The following is a 15,036-nucleotide window of genomic DNA, read 5'->3' on the forward strand; positions in this document are numbered from 1 at the left end:
AATAACATTGTATGTTCTCTGATGCAGAGGTGATTTTATTAGTCTCAACAGAGCTTAAGCCCGAGCAAGGAACGTAAAGAAACTTCGGCCGACCCAAAAGTTTTGTCATGTAACAATGTAATTAGCCCCTAGGAGTTTGCCGGCCCGTAACTTGTAACAAATTCTTTATCTCGCCCGCCGTTTTCACTCACTAAAATTTAAACTGTGGTTACATGATTATTTTAATTGCTTTTTCGGAATTCGTACCTCACACTTCAGTCTTTGTATCAAAAGTCGGAGTTATTTCATCACTCCCATACTTGTTCGTCTAGTTTAGTTTATTTGGAAGTTTAAATGTAATTTGTTTTTTAATTAATTTTACAAAGTATTAACTTAACATTATGTATCTTGCTTAATTATACATAGCCAATGTATAACTTACGAAAACATAGTTAAAGCCACAAGTATGCACATGCGGTTAGTTAACTGAAAACAATTTCGCCGCTGAATCTTTTTGAGAATTAATTCACAAAGCGGCTTCGTTGTATTATTCGGGAGAACACTTCACATTAATATTTGATCGTAATTTAAGTTAGTTACACACATGAGCGGAATCTTGCTTAAGATTAATCCTCTGGCTGGAGTTAGTAAAGCTCTCGCGGCCTGAGTTGCTAAGGTTGTTAGCAGTAGTGGCCTCGTCGCATGTTTATTTCAGAGATTGCGAGGGTGTAACTTGAGACTGTTTGCTGGTTTTGAGGGCGGCGCGCAAACACTGCCTCCCGCGTATATACAACAACTTAACGAGCCAACTCCGACTCATCTGGGAATTTTGTGGGGCGGGGAACGGTGAATGTCGTCAATAAAACTTTATGGTAAAAACAAAATAATATTTACTTTGAATAACTTAGGAGTGTACAATGGGACGGAGAACAGTGTGGGCGACAATAAGCTCGGCAGAGCGCAGTTTGTTATCGGCGGCGCGGCGGGAGTCGGCGACACAATCGCGCTCGACTCGCCGCGCCTGAATACACACGCGACGCGATGTTCACTCCGCGACGGATATTGGGTAGGCGAGCGCACGGTCTAAACTGAACACTTTCCTTACAAAGCGAAAAGTTTCTACTAAATGCATACGGCCGTCCCGTTTGTGCGCTCAACTTTATATTTGTCAAGTTACAAACTTTCAGTCGCACTAACTAGACCACTGCCAGACGTACGAGTATAAAGTTTAAAATTTGCGCTTCTGTTATACTTCAAGTTATCTCACGCGTCGTCGTGAATTCAATACGTCGTTGTGGTATTTTATTCGGAATCACTGTTATTCATATTCGTAGTTGCTTTGGCAATAACTGCAATTGAAGTCGTCTTTGGAATAAAACGGAAATAAAGTACTAAAATATACTCCAATTAACCATAATATTTAGGGAACCTTTGTTTTCCAACTTTCAGATATTTTTAAATGATTATCTCTCAGTCTGACCACTTAACAATAGGCCCTCGGTTAATGTTTATGATATCTACAATAATTGATTCCGTACTAAAATGCAGGTCTTGCCTTCACTTTTAATAAAGTACTCCAACAAGTGTTTATCTAGGAAACGTCCAAGAGCGTAAAACTCTTTTGAAGCTAAGTATTGCGATTAAAAGATAAGCGGGCATTCCTCGAAACAGACACGCCCTGGACTTAAAACGGAAAATTACATCAATCCTTTCCGAGGCTCGTAGTAATTTATTTTTCAATTAAATATAAAGGTGTAGTTAGTGAGCGCAGCGGTGGCGGATGAATGGTTTTCTAATGAATCTGGTGCGAACTTCGTTACCTTAATGGATAACATGAGCGTCCACGTCTCACAATGGCTGACGTACGGAACAATGTACTCCGGCTTCGAGCCTCACATGTTGACAACGGGGAATTTTTGCTTGTTTACTTTTAATCACATACGTAGATCATAAAGAAATATCGTATTATTGAAAACTAAATGTAAATTACTGAAAATGCAGCAACAGTCTCATTATTTATGCACAATAGTTGCCAAGTCTCCAGTTTGAACTTCAAGTAAACGCATTATGTTTTTATATACGTAATCCTTTTCCATGTAAAAACTGCTCAGAACAGACGTGAACTTGTTATAATGGCGTAATGAGTGTATCATATTTACATTTGACTTCACCGAGCAAAATGGGCTTGATGTTATTTTATCATGATCCTAAGATAACAAACCTACGGGAAAGTTATCAAAGTGGGTCGCTTTAAGTAAAGCTAATCTGCCAATTCACGGGGCTTAGCAACGTAGAAGAAGTATAAGAGTCAAGACTTATCTTGGTGTATTGCCCGTTTAGCGGATTATAGGGAATTGGGGGTGATCCTTCTAACATATTGAACTACTCCTAGCCAAATTAGTTTCGTAGATAGTAAGTCATGTTAGGAAGGTGCAATTTGTTCATATTTACTTTTACAATGTTATTGCATAGGTATGAGCTCAGGTTGTACGTATGTACACCCAGTGACACTATGGTATGGGACAGTATACTATACTACTAGTAAATAATAAAAAAAAACAACACTTACAAAAAACATTAATTTTCAAAAGTCAAACATTTTCAACCGGCGCATATTTTTTAAATTCATTCGTATTTCAAATACTGGAAGAGTAGATGGTAGTAGTAGGAAGACGTTTAATGATTTGTTTCTAGTAATGTTTATTACATTTGGGAATTATTTTGTTGTTACTAAACTTAAAGCACCTAGGTATTGACGGATTCCTAGCATATAACAAAACATTTCTAAATGAAGGGGAAACACAATTTCCTGGGTATTTTCATTGTGGTTCTCGAGAAGAAGCTTAAGCAAGTAATTTTGTTGCTACAACTACTCCGAAACACATCCTTTAACGACTTCTACTTAATTTTCTTTACACATTAAAAACGTAGCATAAAGTTGTAAAACCTTTATGTGGATTGATGACGACACTTCGCAAGCACGCGTAATACCACATAAACCCTAATGCCACATAAAGACATACAAATTACTTCGCTGCAATATAACAACATGAAGTTGAGCAAAAATTTACGAATTCCAGGAATTTTGAGTGAACTGTAGACCCCTTGCGGTAACATATCGCGTCACAGTGATGTAGATATCATGTCTTATGACAACGCAGGTATTTCGCTGGATAATCCTTCGCGAAGAATTTCATATTTCACTGGCGAATAAGTAGCGTATTATTTCGCGTGAGACAGGTGTCGCTCTCGTCAGCCGCCTAAATTCATCTCTGTATAGCAGGTGCAGGTAAAACGACGCTCCTAATCCGGCCCTGACGGCTGCTCTCGCTTTATGTAGTGCTGCCTTAAGATAAGGATGAACCGAATTCACGACGTGTCATTCACCTACTCTCTGTTATTCTGCTTATATAATTTAAAGCATAATAAGTTATAATTTGTTTATAAATAAACAAATAATGAGTCGTTTATTAACTTCTTTTGTACATAATTTTGATACTGAACTAGGTAGAACTTGTCCTTCAGGCGTATATTATTATATTCTGCTTACTTATGACCTTATTTCTTGTATTTATACTTAATTATTTTATAGCTTATATTTTCATAAAGTCTCCTGAAGCTATGTAGTCAGTAAAACCACTTACAGGCTGTACAGAATTTGCACTCGGATTTAAATCCCATGTGCAATGTCCGACCATCAGATATTAATGTTTGTAAAATGTATAACGGAATTTCGGAATGTTCAATATTTCAATATTTGTTGCCTTACGGCATGTGGAAGTTAAGTAATGTTCTTAATTAAATTAAGTATTATCAAAATTACCATGAATTCAGTTATTAAAAAACAATCTGTAAATATTTAAATCTTTTCTGATCCATAGTTTCTTTTGGGAGAGTGAAGGTGGGTCTGTGATGTTACAAATAATTATTTATCTACTTGCATCAATTTTGCTAAAGGCGATGCAAGTTGTGATATTACTTTTATTGATCTGCCTGTTATAGAGGAAATTTAAGTCGACCGGCATTTCGTTTGTGATTTTCTTCGAGGATAAAATTGTCATTTTCAAAGGAACTGCAAAAATGGATCTCTGCTTACTATATTCCTTGTGACGTTCCAGCGGCGGCACACAGTAGGATACATAGGAATTTAATACCAAGTATACGAGTAAGTTCACTTACCTTTTATATTTAACATAAACCTTTTCATAAAATTGCGCGCTTAAAACTCACACATTACACAGAATGTTTGCGGAGTAAGGTAAAAACAAAGGGCAATAAAATAAATTGTTCCTTTTGAATTACCCCATCAAATACCACTCAGCAACAATGGAGCCTTCTGATGAATTATCAATTTTCTCTTTGTCACACGCCAAACAAAAACTCGCGATCATCGTACCTGGGGAGCGCGTTATCTTGGCAGAGACATATGACCATTATTTGTACGTGTGCGTCTGATGGCTGCATGTGTGTGTGCTATATCAATCAATCGGTGACGACAGTCGGATTGAAAGTATGTCCCGTTGATCGAATCACCAATATGTATATGACATTACAAAAGCTTTTCTGCAGCCAGTTGATTTGATTACTCGAATTCTTTCCACCCGCTTCGTTTAAGCCGTCCTCAAACCACGTCTTTCTCGCTACGTTGAAAGAATGTCACATATGTAGGTCATAAGCCACTCCAGCAATAGCAGAAATAGATTTTGTTGAAGTACGCTGCACCTGTATATTTATTTAACTTGCTTTTATTATATGTACTTTCTTTTATAACTGAAAGTTTATTACAAAAGCATGATATAACAGTAAAAGCGAAAACATATTTCAGCCTTTAAATATTTTCAATAAAACGCAGCGTCATTAACAGGCGACAGAAGTATTTTTGATTAAAAAAAATATGACGCAGGAATTATTGGATAATACGATGCGGATATTAACGAAGTGATCATATAGTTTATTCATAAATACGTATTCATTATGCACATGAAATTGCGAATTAATGCTATCATCAAAACAAACAGAAAAGGTTATTAATTACTATTACTATTAGCGTAGGTCGAGGTACCTGCGGCGAGGATCAAGGGTGGTCCAACAATTTGTCATTGTTATAAATTGTAGTTATCAACGTCTGAGATGATAGCGTGAAACCTGATAGGGTTCCAACGTTTCAGGCATTGTATGTAAGTGGCACATGTATTATTTCACACGTCAATAAGCAGCGAACAATGCTCGTGATACATGGACGCAACTATCAAAGGTATGGAGTGGGATAAAATGCCTCTCCAACTTTTGTATATCTCTCGTTTTGTTTTATCTACAGACTAAAGAACAATTGAACAGTTGAAATAAATAGGTAATATGTTTCTATAAAAAAGCAATACACTTAAAAGTAAAAAAAAATGTTAGTTTTTGGAATAATGATTCGCGAATTACTATGTCAATCTCAAAAGAAAGTCCCATTTTTGGTTAATCAAGAAGTTGACATCTCTACATACGAACATCTAAAGCCATAACTTTGTTATTAGTAATTTAATTGTGATGTTTCAATAAGTTACGTGTAAGCCAGCCTTAACAATTCATTTTGTAATTATCTTTACTCGATATGAAACTCTCGCGTGTGGGAGTTCTCCGCCCTTTTTAATCATCCAAAGTTACAATTTGTTTAAACTCCTTACACATGTAAATCTACAAGTACAAGAGGAATTGAGTAATTTTATTATTTTTCTCCCGCTGTCGTCGCTTTTCGTAATTGGATTTGAGTAATTTCGATGAACAGATTTCGACAAACGTTGCTTCTCACAAAAGGGAGACACATTTTTAAGCATATGTAGGTACGTACTAAACATGTTCAAGTTGATGCTAAAACATATATCTAATGAAGCATTTTCATCTCATAATGTAACATTTTATCCCTCCATGTTCAGCCCGCGCCTAGTCTATAAAATTCAAAATTATGGCCCGGGTTTCATAAAATTGTTGTTCGTATTTTAAATTTTTTCATGGCTATAAACACCGGCTGTCCTAATACGCATTCAGCATAATTTCTGTGGTTTCATAAATTAGCATAATAATTAAGAATCCTGGCGAAAATCAAAGTTAATGGGAACATATAAATGTTTGTTTTAATTAATTATTTGAGATTCGTCGTAACTTTTCAATCATCGTAATAACAAAACTTGCGTCATTTGATGTTTACATAAAAACATACCTGATCCTAATTGGAAATCTGGATGCTTTACGTTTTGTGGGTCTTTTACAAAATTTATTAGTACATGAATTAACGAATTGGACTTTATCATAAATGATATCTTATGTGGTTTGAATCAATTACTGATAAGTACGTCATGACAGAGATACTTACACTACTGGCCGAGCAAGCCTTTTTACGAGTTCTGTTCATGAAATGCTATAGTACTTTACACAGAGTATTTATAAATAAAATACAAATGTCATTGTGAATCTGTAGCTTACGTCCAAATAGCGATGTATGTACCTACGTTTCATAGAATATAATATACGAAATAAAGAATTTATTCCATCTGTCACTTAAATAAATGATTTATGCCTTTACTTAAGAGCTACAGGACAGATAAAAGTTGAGTTCCGTATAAATATGGCTCCCTGTCATTAAGGCTAGTGACAAGTTTAACAAATGATGTATGACAGCGAAAAGGACAGAAAAGTTTATGTCACGGAAGCCACAGACATAAAATCCTTTAGTATAATTCGTATTGAAGTAGTATCTAAATGATATTATTTAAATACTTAGGTATTATTTTGAAGTAGATGATCTAAAACTTATAATTTTTTGATGGAATATCAATTCTACAACATTTAATATCAGGTACCTACTCGTATGAATGAGGAAATACTTTGACGAATCGTTAAAGCCCTCGTATTGTATGCGCCATGTGGAACCGTGGGCGTACAGGGCCGGGGGACTTCGACTGCTAATGTTAATTAAATATGACACAATTACATAATAACTGTCAAACCTGTGATCCCCAAGGGTTAAGCAGAGGCGTGCACTGTTGTAAACTAACAGCTCTATCTATTTTAATTAGGTCCCAGGTGACATAAAGCTCATTGTTATGTAATCAATAATGTAATAAGGCATTGTTTAATTAAGAATAAACAATAGGTAAAATGTGAAAGTTCAAAATAGCTGCCAAACTAAATAATTAATTAAAGCTGCTACACTGAAATTACCGTATACCAGTATCGATATGAAATATTTAATTTAACTGGAGCGTTTTCAATAAAAAACATTACGATGGTAATAATAAAATAGCGTTATCGGCGAGTGCGAATGTGTACAAACGAAACATCACGGCAGAAGAATTCAAAGGATTTGATATTTCGCAAATGATCGTTATTGGTGGTGAGCGGTGGCAGCTGTGTATCTGTACCCGTCCATTGGGTCGGGCGATGTTGTTTGTTCGAGAGCTTCCGGCTGTCAGCCCTAAACCAATACGGTAATGACATCGACCACTCACCGCGAAAGCCTTCAAAGTTATATCCATTGTCTTTATTCAGTACCAACCTGGGTCAGTGCGAATGAACGGTCCACTTAATCAGTTATCCTGATAACAGCCGTACCACTATTCTGAACATAATTAATATTCATGCAAAGGGTTGGTCCGTTTCCTGGAATTTACATTGCTGTCATAAAGAACTTTATTGTACTGTGTAATTACAAGGGGTTTTTGTGGAGATTCTACCTATATGTTTGTTAATAAAAAAAACTTTTCCTTCCTGGTTTTGTACAAGTTATTTGTGTCGCTATCGGTAATACGAAATTCGTAATGAAGTGCGCATTCATTATGAATTTCGCGGTAAATTTTAATTGACGGACAACATGTGCAGTCGTACATATTTGATGAGTAAGATCATTATTAAGTTCTTGAAACATTTTCGTGTATTGACTTTTGCTGAAAACCATAAAATATTTATTTTGTGTACCTATATATTCCTATACCTTTGCTCTTCCGTATTATAATCATTCTAGGAACCATTAATTTCAAACATGCTGGATTTACTTTTGAAATTCTTCTATAGTAAGCTTTCCTACGATAACGTTATACTCTTCCCTATTTGAAACTCAGAGCGCGCTCGAGCTAGCCAAACGCGGAAGGATATCCAGTAATCTAATTCATTTTCTTCCGCAATCACTGGAATCCCATGGCATTTCAATAAAATGTTATCAATAGAAGTCCCGTTTTAAATCACAGTCTCCGCTTCCCTTTCGCTTACTATCGTTTGCCAATATCGACTTGTATATTTCCTAATACAATAAAAGAAATAGGAGGGTTGTCGTTAGATCAGGTAGCAAGTCAAGTGGCTCGGTATTTTCCGGAACAATACAAAGAATTATAAGAAAACGAAAGTCATCGGTCGTTCATTTCGTTTCGTTCTGCGCCATCAGGTTTTAGTGGAGGCAGAAGGAGCGGCCATTACGGCCCTGATAGCTTGGACATCTACCTAATTGTCTGTGTTTCGATAGTTTTGCTATACTCGCAATATCGCATTCGATACACGGCTGTTGTTGTTCGCTAACTTTTATAATTTGTTTCCTTAATATCTTTGTTACACTGATGAGTAACTTGTAGTGAAACAATCTTTGTTTTTATAGGCGGACTTCTTAAGAGATTTCATGTTGTTCGAGCTTATCGTTGAATTGCCTCCCTTTGTTGGGTCTTTGTCTTAACTCTGCGCAGACATGTAGGCGTGTAAGTTGTTTTGGTAAATGAGAATTTTATAGCGATTGGAATCAAGCTCACAATTCGGTTCAATTTAATTTAATTGAAAAGATGTTCTTGTTTGGAAGAAAACATAATCCTGAGGCTTGTGACATCACTTCGAGAATGTAGATAGTTTCTCAGAAGTCAACTGGAATAAGCATTGCGATACGTTTGACACCCTCGAACTTTGTTATTGGTATCTTAGGTTCCGGGTCGCAGACTTTGCAGCACAGGCGCTTGCAATTCGTGGAACTAAGATCGTCGGCGTATGATAGTCCTTTCAAATAACACGCTATATGTCAAACTGACATGTCTACAGATCACAGTACCTATATAGATACTTTGATTTTGAATTATTTTATACGTTATTCTTCGTGCTATTCAGATTTCCGCATGTTTCAGGTTGGAAAATTAAACTTAAGTAGGTATTAGGTTAAACCAAGATAACGTATACGATTACAGTTGTTTGTTTCCGCGAACTTTGATGTAGTTTGAGTCTACATGTTCACAAACACCCACTCAGCAAAACATTGAAGAACATGGGCCACGGCTGAAACACGCAATGCAGTGGTATTTAGTGCATAGATATGAACCGCACATTCCTCACAACCATTGTGGCTACTCATCAGATACTAAATAGCTATTGATGATAACATTTTTGAATTAGGAAACTAAAGCTCTACTTTACGATACATAAAGGAGAACAGTACCTTATATTAATCTGACAAATCTTTATACTAAGCAAAGCTGGAAATGCAATCTTCTCGACTCAAATGAACACCGTTATAATTAAGCCTTTGAACAGAACAGATTTTAAAGACGTTTGTTTAATATACCTGAAGTAGAAAGTTTCACGAACGTACAATTATTCTTCTCTAATTATATTAATTACACAAATAAATAGACATCGCTGGGCCAGAACTCTCAGCGGCCAAGTTTAACTAACTTACACCATTAATTTATTTAAAGCACGTAAAACGATTCCGTGCTACGGTTGAGTTTGTTTGCCCGCAGATATTTCCAATCGAGATAGACTTATTTTCACTGAAACTGAATTCATATTTTTTAAAAGTCAATACTACATAAACGTTTTTTAATTAATCAGCGTAATTTATCCTGAAATATACTTCGCTAATTAAGCTTAAAATTATTTGTATCGACTTTCGACGTCAACAATAAATAATAAACAGGAAAATTATGAAATAGGTCAGGATTTTGATTGCTCTACATATTTTAGATATTTTTGTAAATCTATAGCAGGTATTTAGTAACGCAGCATTTCAAACAAATACCAAACTCCTATGTGCAAACTAATTAATAGTAGCAAACATCGAGCTGCGAATATATTGCCATTTGTGTTGAGCGTTTTTCGATACTCGACATACGTTTAAATATAACTATTTGTTCAGCGTGCATTTGTGTAACGTTGAAGGCCTCCGATATTTTCATGTGAAGTTTATTTGTAATTTACGGAACTTTTTAAATTACTTCCTCGAGAAAACATTCCTTAATTCATTCAATACCTTCCCCTTGATCAACAGTCATAAAATTCAGTTGTCAGGGAATAACATTAAGAGAATTGCAAGAAACCTTCGGAGGCAATAAGCAAAAGAAATCGTTTGCTTCGAGCACGGACAATTACATTCGGGCCCCGAGACTATCCTTCTTTCAAGTTTCAATTCGCATTTCTTTATTGGAATCGAAACGATTAGGTTCCGAATGTTTAACTAGTGCGCCCCTCGATATCGCCGTTTATAACATAATTTTCTTTAACTATAAACATTACTTAACGACTTGCGATCCCTTCCAATTTGTCCCTTCGCATTTTTGGGAAGAAAAAGTAAATTAGGACGACTTTTGAATAAGCTGTTCCAATAATTAAAGGATTTCTTCTGCGTAGAATACGCTCTGGACTCTTTGGTAAAGTTTTCTGTTAAACGAAAAAATAAGATATTTAGAGGAGAATACACGCTACGTTTATATTTAGCCTACTTAATACGTCACAAAACATCGAATAACATTCTCGATTAAAACGCATAAATATGAATTCTTTTAAAAAGGTTAATGTAGCGTACGATTTGTTCATTTTTGCTATTCATAGCAGATTTTTATTGCTGCCGATTCAGTGAGCTTTGGTAACGTAATTTCATATAAAAATTACGAGTCATCAAAATAAATAAAGGAAACACGGTATATTAAAATGTGTTACAAGGGTATTACATTGAATAACAGTCGTTCCTCACTAGGAGTTACCTTTGTTGCCGATTCTGGGAGCGTATGTGGAATGTAATTGTAGCGTGCCAACCGAGTTCCATCTCCTACGGGACTCCAGTACCTCCGCACGCACGCGCAAAATGCCTTAACACACCTACCTTGTAATATACCATAACTATAAATTCTCCACCATTTGCATACATCAAAATCCCAATAGTGAGTGACCTGGAGCTTATTACGGGAGTCCTTGAACAGCAGTGTGAAAATTGATGAAGTACTGACCGCAGTGACTCGTTCGACGATGAATAATACGCAACGCACCGGATCAAGCAATAACAGCACCGCAATGATGTCAAGGTATCATAATTGACTCACCAGGTTGTTAAAAAAAACGCAACTTCAAAATATTAAATCCAATATGAAGGAGTAATATGAAATCCTTATTCTCTTAAATTTGAGAGAATTAATTTCAACCCCTAGTGTGCCGAAATTGAGTAGGTACTCTGCATTCGAGGTAACTTAGTAAATAAATAAATATAGAAGACATTTGAGACCGGTGTTTGTATGAGGTGCGAGCGAATTTTCGGGTCACCGCTCGCGTCTCTAAGGAAACGTTTTTGTCAAAAGGAGAATTTACTTTGATTTGGCTTCTTGAATGTTTAACAAATTCTTGCATATTCCGCAAAGTTTGAGTACTTTTCAATATTTTGTGAGAAATCTTTCTTTTGTTGTTGGATTAAATTATAATTATGAGGCTGGCAATTAACTTTTACCAATGATGTGATATTCCATAACATTTACAGTTGTAAGTTCCGTGTAAAGATGAGCCATATATTATACGAGGCGTGAGGAGTGGCACGTGAATGTGGTGGCAGGGCCCGGGCCGCGCGCCGAGGCGAGACAGTGCGGATCGGCACGCCGAATCTCTGTAGGAATGTGCACCGATTTAATCCTTGTGTATTAGAGGCCGAGCTGAGCTGCTGTCACCGGAAAGATATATCACACGCTCTAATTGCGAATATTATATATGTATCTCTCTAGCTAATGAATGCCAACTGCTAGCAGCTAATTTCATTGATATAAATATTTTAGTTTACTCTGTACCAACACAAAGGCGCCGAGGGAAGCCGTCTGTATTCTAACAAATTAGACTTTTGACAAATTAAGTTTTGTGATTTGACACTTCAAATTTTCTTGTTGGGCCTCTTGGGAGGCTTAAGCGAATTAAAGACCTCTGAGTAGGCTATACAAACAAATTACTTTCATTATGTAAACAGTTTTTAATTTCCTTATAATTTTCAGATTTCACCTCCAAAAACTTACTATGTAGATAAGTTTCAATAACTACATTTGAGCAACTACGACACGTGTGCTTGAAATGACAACGAATACCTACCGTTTTTAACTTAACCTCGTTTGGATAATGACAAAGTATCGGTTTTATGTAAAGGTTGCCGAAATTATGAAGATAAATTATTAAAACAATTTTATTGTGACGGTATAACCGATTATGTTATTAGCAGTAGTTCCCAAACTCAAGAGAGATATAAGACGAGTAAACGGGCTTTCAATTTGATTATTTTTTCATGTTCATACGTTTTGTACTATGTGTATATTAAAATGAGTCCCTACAGTATAATTGTGTTCTTATATGTCCCCCAATAGGTATAGATAATGGCAAAAGCATGTTCTCGTGTCGTTACCCGATGGTACTTATGTGGTTTTAATTAAGTAAATGTTACAAGTTATAGAAAATTACCACTGTATGTTATTCTGGTAGCTCGTCTTTAAAAGCACTTGGGATAGGTACCCAGACGTCGTTTAAGACTTTACACAAGTCTTGAAGTTTTATTTTTACGTTTAATATTCAAGATTCCTCTTGGGACCGATTTAAAGTTTTACGTGTTTATAGCGGACTATGATTTATTCAAGAATTTTTCCTAATGTAAGCAGTTAGCATAGGTACACCTGCTTTTCGCTGTGTTAGCGATGCTTTTAAATAAATTTGATCGGTGTGCGCTGTTATTTTTTGCTGACCGCAAGCGTGGTGTTGCGAGTCCTCAATTTTCATGTGCACAGCACGTTAAACGATTTGTGAAAGAGATAGCTACATGCTAACAGAGAAATTTCCGATTGATGTGGTTGATACAACTTTGCATTAATTCGATTCCAGCTCTAAACCTATCTGATGAATAATAAATACATTTTCGCAAATGTATTTAAATCGCTTTTTAAGGATTCCATTGTAAAACTAAACTGTGGAATCAGATTTAACAAAAAGTCATTCACCCTTTTTGCATAGGTCATCAATATTCATCAACGTTTTCAATATTGATAAGTTTTATTTGATTTTCCGTCCAGTAACGTTATAACGAACTTGTGTTATTACGGCACACGATCTTTCTGCGGTACAGTCACCATATTTTTTTAATTTAATCAATAGTACTTACTCTCTGTTGTATCGAAGTACTTACGTACATTTACCTGCAAGAGGTTATAAAATTCTTCTTCAGGGGCTTCAACTAATCTCATGTTATGTAAGTAACGTAAGAAATCTTATTAGGTTACGGATACGGCTGGTCACTTCGTATTATCTTTATTCGTCTTCATTACATTAACACACAACAACACGTTTGTAACGTTCGGATAACTCGGTTTTCGTCAGTCAGTAGGCAGCGTGTATTTAGTTGTATAATAATTAGCTTACACCTACATGGGGACGGGTGGCAACATGCTTGCATCAATCTCTGGTCACTAACGAACACGTGTAGAGAGTGTCTCGAATCCCGGCTCCTGTGAAGTGCGACAGTGGGCGAACACTAGCAAGTTAATTGCAAACATCGCAACAATGATTTACTGCATCTATCTTCGCGTTGTACTGGCTGTGAGCTCTCTCGTTCCACTATTCACTATTATCTACGTAAGAGTCGAGTGGGCAGATTTATGTTCGCTGCGAGACGCCTTTCTACAGAATAATATGTGTCTTTAGATACGAATTTATTCTTTGTAACTTTCCACAGAGGTTACTATTGAATTATGCTGTTCTTTGCGATGTTGAGACAGTTGTAATTGACACTAGAATGTATTATTTTGGGGTGCTTCTGAACAGATTGTTGTGCGGAACGAAATGTTTGCCCCAAATGGGTGTTATTCTAGTTCGCTGTTAACTTGATTTTATTGTTTGCCTCTTAACTACATGCTAAGCTGAGTTGCCTGTTTTAGGTTCTAACTTAGTACAACTCAGGACTATTATGTTTGCGTGTTGGCAATAGGCTCTAATCTACAGCATGGGACTTAGGCTTTGCTTAGACTTAGAATGAACTAGTGGGCTGTGTTTGTATTGCCACATAAAAGCTGAAACAGCCGTGATATTGGTGTTGATCGAACAAATACAATAAAAGTATAAGAGCTTTACTTTTAGGTATGACATTCTTTTGTTTCTCTATAAATAAATACTTACCTTGTTACTTTTTGCAACTAAGTCGCGACAAGGCCCGGCTGAGTTCGGCGTCTATTATTGTTTATTTACTCCGTGTAATCTTAGCATTACGTTTCTTCTTTGTTCGAAGTCCCCTCATTATTAGGTATTTTACGGAAGATTGTTGTTTCAGTTCCTGCAAATCTCTCTATAAGCCTTACTAGCTTACTATAACAAATAAGCCCACAAATCTTGACTACAAACGCATAAATAACCGTAGCAATCCAGACCAATTAAATTAATTCCAGCGCATTAGCAACAACCGAAATAGCCCGCGAATCGATACCGAATCAAAGCCAGCTCGGAAATTAAATGTATTCATTGGCAACGTTTTGATTTATTCCCATCGCACCACTAATCCTTGGCCATTTTATTTACATGGCCGTACTGTTGACCCGCATAATTTCATTATTCATATTAGACCACTTCCAACTATTTTATCGATAACAGTTTATGTATAACTTAAAATTGCTGCCTACTAAATAATTTGAATCACAATTTCGACAACAATCAACTCGTATAAAGTAAGCAATTTGGTTTGAGTTTAGTGCGGGGATTAGTAAAACGTTTCGGTTACTGGTGGCGAAATCACAATGAAAATTATAATGTAAGTGGGTTGGGTACCCA

The sequence above is a fragment of the Helicoverpa zea genome, chromosome 9 (genome assembly GCF_022581195.2).
Source record: "Helicoverpa zea isolate HzStark_Cry1AcR chromosome 9, ilHelZeax1.1, whole genome shotgun sequence".
NCBI lineage: Eukaryota > Metazoa > Arthropoda > Insecta > Lepidoptera > Noctuidae > Helicoverpa > Helicoverpa zea.